Consider the following 9,917-nt stretch of genomic DNA (forward strand, 5'->3'; position numbering starts at 1 on the left):
GTATAGATGGGCGACCTGTAAAAACGGGACCTTTTGATTGGCTGTGTTCTTAGAGGTGACGTTTGCTACAGTCCTGCCGCGGACGACTCGCAAATGCGTGTGCTGATTTGCAAATGCGTGTCAGGAGACTTGTGTGTGGCTCCGTAGCTACACGATCGGACCACATGGGGGCACTAATATTATACCAGCCCCGTACCACCAATATATACACCAAGAACATGGGGGGGCGTTCACTGCTATCCACCCATGGTCATGTACCATTTATTTGACATTATTTAAATTAAATTGGAATAAATGGAAGAATAAAGTGGAACTAATAAAATAAGAACCAATGATATAACCAGTGAAGCTAAAAAAAATGAATGAAGCTTCTCCACACCTGCTAATTGCCACATTAACTATACTTCCCTTTATTGCATTCAGTAAACACCATTTTTTAAAATTGATTCATTAACTTTTTATTTAGTAAACACTGACTGCACCAACCCAACCGGACTGCATCGGGTCATCTGCCTGCTACACCTGTAGACTACGAGAGTCCCCTTTTGGTCTTAATGTGGAGCTCCGGAGCCACACTCAAGTCTCCAGACACGCATTTGCAAATTGCCACACGCATTTGCGAGTCGTCCACGGCGAGACTGTAGCAACACCCAAAGGCAGGGGACGCTTAATGTTGGCATTTTGTGCTCTCAGCCTGTCAGGCGAATATGTGGAAATTTATAAAAAAGCAGCTCGCATACTTGCTTACATTTGTTCGAGTTTTTTTAATGTATTTTTTTTTTGCGGTGCAAAAGCTTACAGCACCTGGTATTCCCAGGCGGTCTCCCATCCAAGTACTAACCAGGCCCGACCCTGCTTAGCTTCCGAGATCGGGCGTGCTCAGGGTAGTATGGCCGTAAGCGACAATTTCTTTCAAAATTTTGCATTTTATACATGTGGTCTTTATTGTGGCAAATACTTCAATCCAAAAATACGTAACAAGAATCTGAAACTATAACCACAGTCACAAATGTGTAACAACAATCTACAATGCATGATTGAAGTCACAGATATATGACAAATATCAGCAAATGTGTACAATGATTTGTTGACACATACACATGGTTAAATGCGGACAAAAATCCGTATAGATGGGCGACCTGTAAAAACGGGACCTTTTGATTGGCTGTGTTCTTAGAGGTGACGTTTGCTACAGTCCTGCCGCGGACGACTCGCAAATGCGTGTGCTGATTTGCAAATGCGTGTCAGGAGACTTGTGTGTGGCTCCGTAGCTACACGATCGGACCACATGGGGGCACTAATATTATACCAGCCCCGTACCACCAATATATACACCAAGAACATGGGGGGGCGTTCACTGCTATCCACCCATGGTCATGTACCATTTATTTGACATTATTTAAATTAAATTGGAATAAATGGAAGAATAAAGTGGAACTAATAAAATAAGAACCAATGATATAACCAGTGAAGCTAAAAAAAATGAATGAAGCTTCTCCACACCTGCTAATTGCCACATTAACTATACTTCCCTTTATTGCATTCAGTAAACACCATTTTTTAAAATTGATACATTAACTTTTTATTTAGTAAACACTGACTGCACCAACCCAACCGGACTGCATCGGGTCATCTGCCTGCTACACCTGTAGACTACGAGAGTCCCCTTTTGGTCTTAATGTGGAGCTCCGGAGCCACACTCAAGTCTCCAGACACGCATTTGCAAATTGCCACACGCATTTGCGAGTCGTCCACGGCGAGACTGTAGCAACACCCAAAGGCAGGGGACGCTGAATGTTGGCATTTTGTGCTCTCAGCCTGTCAGGCGAATATGTGGAAATTTATAAAAAAGCAGCTCGCATACTTGCTTACATTTGTTCGAGTTTTTTTAATTTTTTTTTTTTTGCGGTGCAAAAGCTTACATCACCTGGTATTCCCAGGCGGTCTCCCATCCAAGTACTAACCAGGCCCGACCCTTCTTAGCTTCCGAGATGGGACGAGATCGGGCGTTCTAAGGGTAGTATGGCCGTAAGCGACAATTCCTTTCAAAATTTTGCATTTTATAGATGTGGTCTTTATTGTAGCAAATACTTCAATCCAAAATACGTAACAAGAATCTGAAACTATAACCACAGTCACAAATGTGTAACAACAATCTACAATGCATGATTGAAGTCGCAGATATATGACAAATATCAGCAAATGTGTACAATGATTTGTTGGCACATACACATGGTTAAATGCGGACAAAAATCCGTATAGATGGGCGACCTGTAAAAACGGGACCTTTTGATTGGCTGTGTTCTTAGAGGTGACGTTTGCTACAGTCCTGCCGCGGACGACTCGCAAATGCGTGTGCTGATTTGCAAATGCGTGTCAGGAGACTTGTGTGTGGCTCCGTAGCTACACGATCGGACCACATGGGGGCACTAATATTATTCCAGCCCCGTACCACCAATATATACACCAAGAACATGGGGGGGCGTTCACTGCTATCCACCCATGGTCATGTACCATTTATTTGACATTATTTTAATTAAATTGGAATAAATGGAAGAATAAAGTGGAACTAATAAAATAAGAACCAATGATATAACCAGTGAAGCTAAAAAAAATGAATGAAGCTTCTCCACACCTGCTAATTGCCACATTAACTATACTTCCCTTTATTGCATTCAGTAAACACCATTTTTTTAAATTGATTCATTAACTTTTTATTTAGTAAACACTGACTGCACCAACCCAACCGGACTGCATCGGGTCATCTGCCTGCTACACCTGTAGACTACGAGAGTCCCCTTTTGGTCTTAATGTGGAGCTCCGGAGCCACACTCAAGTCTCCAGACACGCATTTGCAAATTGCCACACGCATTTGCGAGTCGTCCTCGGCGAGACTGTAGCAACACCCAAAGGCAGGGGACGCTGAATGTTGGCATTTTGTGCTCTCAGCCTGTCAGGCGAATATGTGGAAATTTATAAAAAAGCAGCTCGCATACTTGCTTACATTTGTTAGAGTTTTTTTAAATTTTTTTTTTTTTGCGGTGTAAAAGCTTACAGCACCTGGTATTCCCAGGCGGTCTCCCATCCAAGTACTAACCAGGCCCGACCCTGCTTAGCTTCCGAGATCGGACGAGATCGGGCGTTCTCAGGGTAGTATGGCCGTAAGCGACAATTCCTTTCAAAATTTTGCATTTTATACATGTGGTCTTTATTGTGGCAAATACTTCAATCCAAAAATACGTAACAAGAATCTGAAACTATAACCACAGTCACAAATGTGTAACAACAATCTACAATGCATGATTGAAGTCACAGATATATGACAAATATCAGCAAATGTGTACAATGATTTGTTGGCACATACACATGGTTAAATGCGGACAAAAATCCGTATAGATGGGCGACCTGTAAAAACGGGACCTTTTGATTGGCTGTGTTCTTAGAGGTGACGTTTGCTACAGTCCTGCCGCGGACGACTCGCAAATGCGTGTGCTGATTTGCAAATGCGTGTCAGGAGACTTGTGTGTGGCTCCGTAGCTACACGATCGGACCACATGGGGGCACTAATATTATTCCAGCCCCGTACCACCAATATATACACCAAGAACATGGGGGGGCGTTCACTGCTATCCACCCATGGTCATGTACCATTTATTTGACATTATTTTAATTAAATTGGAATAAATGGAAGAATAAAGTGGAACTAATAAAATAAGAACCAATGATATAACCAGTGAAGCTAAAAAAAATGAATGAAGCTTCTCCACACCTGCTAATTGCCACATTAACTATACTTCCCTTTATTGCATTCAGTAAACACCATTTTTTTAAATTGATTCATTAACTTTTTATTTAGTAAACACTGACTGCACCAACCCAACCGGACTGCATCGGGTCATCTGCCTGCTACACCTGTAGACTACGAGAGTCCCCTTTTGGTCTTAATGTGGAGCTCCGGAGCCACACTCAAGTCTCCAGACACGCATTTGCAAATTGCCACACGCATTTGCGAGTCGTCCACGGCGAGACTGTAGCAACACCCAAAGGCAGGGGACGCTGAATGTTGGCATTTTGTGCTCTCAGCCTGTCAGGCGAATATGTGGAAATTTATAAAAAAGCAGCTCGCATACTTGCTTACATTTGTTCGAGTTTTTTTAATGTATTTTTTTTTGCGGTGCAAAAGCTTACAGCACCTGGTATTCCCAGGCGGTCTCCCATCCAAGTACTAACCAGGCCCGACCCTGCTTAGCTTCCGAGATCGGGCGTGCTCAGGGTAGTATGGCCGTAAGCGACAATTTCTTTCAAAATTTTGCATTTTATACATGTGGTCTTTATTGTGGCAAATACTTCAATCCAAAAATACGTAACAAGAATCTGAAACTATAACCACAGTCACAAATGTGTAACAACAATCTACAATGCATGATTGAAGTCACAGATATATGACAAATATCAGCAAATGTGTACAATGATTTGTTGACACATACACATGGTTAAATGCGGACAAAAATCCGTATAGATGGGCGACCTGTAAAAACGGGACCTTTTGATTGGCTGTGTTCTTAGAGGTGACGTTTGCTACAGTCCTGCCGCGGACGACTCGCAAATGCGTGTGCTGATTTGCAAATGCGTGTCAGGAGACTTGTGTGTGGCTCCGTAGCTACACGATCGGACCACATGGGGGCACTAATATTATACCAGCCCCGTACCACCAATATATACACCAAGAACATGGGGGGGCGTTCACTGCTATCCACCCATGGTCATGTACCATTTATTTGACATTATTTAAATTAAATTGGAATAAATGGAAGAATAAAGTGGAACTAATAAAATAAGAACCAATGATATAACCAGTGAAGCTAAAAAAAATGAATGAAGCTTCTCCACACCTGCTAATTGCCACATTAACTATACTTGCCTTTATTGCATTCAGTAAACACCATTTTTTAAAATTGATTCATTAACTTTTTATTTAGTAAACACTGACTGCACCAACCCAACCGGACTGCATCGGGTCATCTGCCTGCTACACCTGTAGACTACGAGAGTCCCCTTTTGGTCTTAATGTGGAGCTCCGGAGCCACACTCAAGTCTCCAGACACGCATTTGCAAATTGCCACACGCATTTGCGAGTCGTCCACGGCGAGACTGTAGCAACACCCAAAGGCAGGGGACGCTGAATGTTGGCATTTTGTGCTCTCAGCCTGTCAGGCGAATATGTGAAAATTTATAAAAAAAGCAGCTCGCATACTTGCTTACATTTGTTAGAGTTTTTTTAATGTATTTTTTTTTTGCGGTGCAGAAGCTTACAGCACCTGGTATTCCCAGGCGGTCTCCCATCCAAGTACTAACCAGGCCCGACCCTGCTTAGCTTCCGAGATCGGATGAGATCGGGTGTGCTCAGGGTAGTATGGCCGTAAGCGACAATTTCTTTCAAAATTTTGCATTTTATACATGTGGTCTTTATTGTGGCAAATACTTCAATCCAAAAATACGTAACAAGAATCTGAAACTATAACCACAGTCACAAATGTGTAACAACAATCTACAATGCATGATTGAAGTCACAGATATATGACAAATATCAGCAAATGTGTACAATGATTTGTTGGCACATACACATGGTTAAATGCGGACAAAAATCCGTATAGATAGATGGGCGACCTGTAAAAACGGGACCTTTTGATTGGCTGTGTTCTTAGAGGTGACGTTTGCTACAGTCCTGCCGCGGACGACTCGCAAATGCGTGTGCTGATTTGCAAATGCGTGTCAGGAGACTTGTGTGTGGCTCCGTAGCTACACGATCGGACCACATGGGGGCACTAATATTATACCAGCCCCGTACCACCAATATATACACCAAGAACATGGGGGGGCGTTCACTGCTATCCACCCATGGTCATGTACCATTTATTTGACATTATTTAAATTAAATTGGAATAAATGGAAGAATAAAGTGCAACTAATAAAATAAGAACCAATGATATAACCAGTGAAGCTAAAAAAAATGAATGAAGCTTCTCCACACCTGCTAATTGCCACATTAAACTATACTTCCCTTTATTGCATTCAGTAAACACCATTTTTTAAAATTGATTCATTAACTTTTTATTTAGTAAACACTGACTGCACCAACCCAACCGGACTGCATCGGGTCATCTGCCTGCTACACCTGTAGACTACGAGAGTCCCCTTTTGGTCTTAATGTGGAGCTCCGGAGCCACACTCAAGTCTCCAGACACGCATTTGCAAATTGCCACACGCATTTGCGAGTCGTCCACGGCGAGACTGTAGCAACACCCAAAGGCAGGGGACGCTGAATGTTGGCATTTTGTGCTCTCAGCCTGTCAGGCGAATATGTGGAAATTTATAAAAAAAAGCAGCTCGCATACTTGCTTACATTTGTTAGAGTTTTTTTAATTTTTTTTTTTTTTTGCGGTGCAAAAGCTTGCAGCACCTGGTATTCCCAGGCGGCCTCCCATCCAAGTACTAACCAGGCCCGACCCTCCTTAGCTTCCGAGATCGGACGAAATCGGGCGTTCTCAGGGTAGTATGGCCGTAAGCGACAATTCCTTTCAAAATTTTGCATTTTATACATGTGGTCTTTATTGTGGCAAATACTTCAATCCAAAAATACGTAACAAGAATCTGAAACTATAACCACAGTCACAAATGTGTAACAACAATCTACAATGCATGATTGAAGTCACAGATATATGACAAATATCAGCAAATGTGTACAATGATTTGTTGGCACATAAATGCGGACAAAAATCCGTATAGATGGGCGACCTGTAAAAACGGGACCTTTTGATTGGCTGTGTTCTTAGAGGTGACGTTTGCTACAGTCCTGCCGCGGACGACTCGCAAATGCGTGTGCTGATTTGCAAATGCGTGTCAGGAGACTTGTGTGTGGCTCCGTAGCTACACGATCGGACCACATGGGGGCACTAATATTATACCAGCCCCGTACCACCAATATATACACCAAGAACATGGGGGGGCGTTCACTGCTATCCACCCATGGTCATGTACCATTTATTTGACATTATTTAAAATAAATTGGAATAAATGGAAGAATAAAGTGGAACTAATAAAATAAGAACCAATGATATAACTAGTGAAGCTAAAAAAAATGAATGAAGCTTCTCCACACCTGCTAATTGCCACATTAACTCTACTTCCCTTTATTGCATTCAGTAAACACCATTTTTTAAAATTGATTCATTAAGTTTTTATTTAGTAAACACTGACTGCACCAACCCAACCGGACTGCATCGGGTCATCTGCCTGCTACACCTGTAGACTACGAGAGTCCCCTTTTGGTCTTAATGTGGAGCTCCGGAGCCACACTCAAGTCTCCAGACACGCATTTGCAAATTGCCACACGCATTTGCGAGTCGTCCACGGCGAGACTGTAGCAACACCCAAAGGCAGGGGACGCTGAATGTTGGCATTTTGTGCTCTCAGCCTGTCAGGCGAATATGTGGAAATTTATAAAAAAGCAGCTCGCATACTTGCTTACATTTGTTCGAGTTTTTTTATTTTTTTTTTTTTTTTGCGGTGCAAAAGCTTACAGCACCTGGTATTCCCAGGCGGTCTCCCATCCAAGTATTAACCAGGCCCGACCCTGCTTAGCTTCCGAGATCGGACGAGATCGGGCGTTCTAAGGGTAGTATGGCCGTAAGCGACAAATCCTTTCAAAATTTTGCATTTTATACATGTGGTTTTATTGTGGCAAATACTTCAATCCAAAAATACGTAACAAGAATCTGAAACTATAACCACAGTCACAAATGTGTAACAACAATCTACAATGCATGATTGAAGTCGCAGATATATGACAAATATCAGCAAATGTGTACAATTATTTGTTGGCACATACACATGGTTAAATGCGGACAAAAATCCGTATAGATGGGCGACCTGTAAAAACGGGACCTTTTGATTGGCTGTGTTCTTAGAGGTGACGTTTGCTACAGTCCTGCCGCGGACGACTCGCAAATGCGTGTGCTGATTTGCAAATGCGTGTCAGGAGACTTGTGTGTGGCTCCGTAGCTACACGATCGGACCACATGGGGGCACTAATATTATACCAGCCCCGTACCACCAATATATACACCAAGAACATGGGGGGGCGTTCACTGCTATCCACCCATGGTCATGTACCATTTATTTGACATTATTTAAATTAAATTGGAATAAATGGAAGAATAAAGTGGAACTAATAAAATAAGAACCAATGATATAACCAGTGAAGCTAAAAAAAATGAATGAAGCTTCTCCACACCTGCTAATTGCCACATTAACTATACTTCCCTTTATTGCATTCAGTAAACACCATTTTTTAAAATTGATTCATTAACTTTTTATTTAGTAAACACTGACTGCACCAACCCAACCGGACTGCATCGGGTCATCTGCCTGCTACACCTGTAGACTACGAGAGTCCCCTTTTGGTCTTAATGTGGAGCTCCGGAGCCACACTCAAGTCTCCAGACACGCATTTGCAAATTGCCACACGCATTTGCGAGTCGTCCACGGCGAGACTGTAGCAACACCCAAAGGCAGGGGACGCTGAATGTTGGCATTTTGTGCTCTCAGCCTGTCAGGCGAATATGTGGAAATTTATAAAAAAGCAGCTCGCATACTTGCTTACATTTGTTAGAGTTTTTTTAATTTTTTTTTTTTTTGCGGTGTAAAAGCTTACAGCACCTGGTATTCCCAGGCGGTCTCCCATCCAAGTACTAACCAGGCCCGACCCTGCTTAGCTTCCGAGATCGGACGAGATCGGGCGTTCTCAGGGTAGTATGGCCGTAAGCGACAATTCCTTTCAAAATTTTGCATTTTATACATGTGGTCTTTATTGTGGCAAATACTTCAATCCAAAAATACGTAACAAGAATCTGAAACTATAACCACAGTCACAAATGTGTAACAACAATCTACAATGCATGATTGAAGTCACAGATATATGACAAATATCAGCAAATGTGTACAATGATTTGTTGGCACATACACATGGTTAAATGCGGACAAAAATCCGTATAGATGGGCGACCTGTAAAAACGGGACCTTTTGATTGGCTGTGTTCTTAGAGGTGACGTTTGCTACAGTCCTGCCGCGGACGACTCGCAAATGCGTGTGCTGATTTGCAAATGCGTGTCAGGAGACTTGTGTGTGGCTCCGTAGCTACACGATCGGACCACATGGGGGCACTAATATTATACCAGCCCCGTACCACCAATATATACACCAAGAACATGGGGGGGCGTTCACTGCTATCCACCCATGGTCATGTACCATTTATTTGACATTATTTAAATTAAATTGGAATAAATGGAAGAATAAAGTGGAACTAATAAAATAAGAACCAATGATATAACCAGTGAAGCTAAAAAAAATGAATGAAGCTTCTCCACACCTGCTAATTGCCACATTAACTATACTTCCCTTTATTGCATTCAGTAAACACCATTTTTTAAAATTGATTCATTAACTTTTTATTTAGTAAACACTGACTGCACCAACCCAACCGGACTGCATCGGGTCATCTGCCTGCTACACCTGTAGACTACGAGAGTCCCCTTTTGGTCTTAATGTGGAGCTCCGGAGCCACACTCAAGTCTCCAGACACGCATTTGCAAATTGCCACACGCATTTGCGAGTCGTCCACGGCGAGACTGTAGCAACACCCAAAGGCAGGGGACGCTGAATGTTGGCATTTTGTGCTCTCAGCCTGTCAGGCGAATATGTGGAAATTTATAAAAAAGCAGCTCGCATACTTGCTTACATTTGTTAGAGTTTTTTTATTTATTTTTTTTTTTTGCGGTGCAAAAGCTTACAGCACCTGGTATTCCCAGGCGGTCTCCCATCCAAGTATTAACCAGGCCCGACCCTGCTTAGCTTCCGAG

General features: G+C 42.5%; 5 non-coding genes and 4 pseudogenes across 5 annotated transcripts in view; all 9 read right to left on the bottom strand.

The window, feature by feature from the left end:
• Window positions 1-792: 792 nt before the first annotated feature.
• Window positions 793-901, bottom strand: LOC148331573 (5S ribosomal RNA; annotated as a pseudogene).
• Window positions 902-1,915: 1,014 nt separating this feature from the next.
• Window positions 1,916-2,034, bottom strand: LOC148331574 (5S ribosomal RNA; annotated as a pseudogene).
• Window positions 2,035-3,048: 1,014 nt separating this feature from the next.
• On the bottom strand, window positions 3,049-3,167 carry LOC148331575 (5S ribosomal RNA). Its single transcript, XR_015844832.1, has one exon. It is a non-coding gene; the product is annotated as a 5S ribosomal RNA (ribosomal RNA).
• A 1,014-nt stretch (window positions 3,168-4,181) lies between these two features.
• LOC148331576 (5S ribosomal RNA) lies at window positions 4,182-4,290 on the bottom strand (annotated as a pseudogene).
• A 1,016-nt stretch (window positions 4,291-5,306) lies between these two features.
• Window positions 5,307-5,425, bottom strand: LOC148331577 (5S ribosomal RNA). The gene has a single exon (XR_015844984.1). It is a non-coding gene; the product is annotated as a 5S ribosomal RNA (ribosomal RNA).
• Window positions 5,426-6,448: 1,023 nt separating this feature from the next.
• LOC148331578 (5S ribosomal RNA) lies at window positions 6,449-6,567 on the bottom strand (annotated as a pseudogene).
• A 1,006-nt stretch (window positions 6,568-7,573) lies between these two features.
• On the bottom strand, window positions 7,574-7,692 carry LOC148331579 (5S ribosomal RNA). The gene has a single exon (XR_015844902.1). It is a non-coding gene; the product is annotated as a 5S ribosomal RNA (ribosomal RNA).
• Window positions 7,693-8,706: 1,014 nt separating this feature from the next.
• Window positions 8,707-8,825, bottom strand: LOC148331580 (5S ribosomal RNA). Its single transcript, XR_015844843.1, has one exon. It is a non-coding gene; the product is annotated as a 5S ribosomal RNA (ribosomal RNA).
• A 1,016-nt stretch (window positions 8,826-9,841) lies between these two features.
• Window positions 9,842-9,917, bottom strand: part of LOC148331581 (5S ribosomal RNA) — a 119-nt gene continuing 43 nt past the window's right edge. The window contains exon 1 of the ribosomal RNA XR_015844903.1: window positions 9,842-9,917. This exon is cut by the window's right edge and continues 43 nt beyond it. This is a non-coding gene — a ribosomal RNA (5S ribosomal RNA).

The sequence above is a fragment of the Idiotropiscis lumnitzeri genome, chromosome 8, assembly GCF_059441095.1.
Source record: "Idiotropiscis lumnitzeri isolate Australia: NSW breed Sydney's pygmy pipehorse chromosome 8, RoL_Ilum_1.0, whole genome shotgun sequence".
NCBI classification, from domain to species: Eukaryota; Metazoa; Chordata; class Actinopteri; order Syngnathiformes; family Syngnathidae; genus Idiotropiscis; species Idiotropiscis lumnitzeri.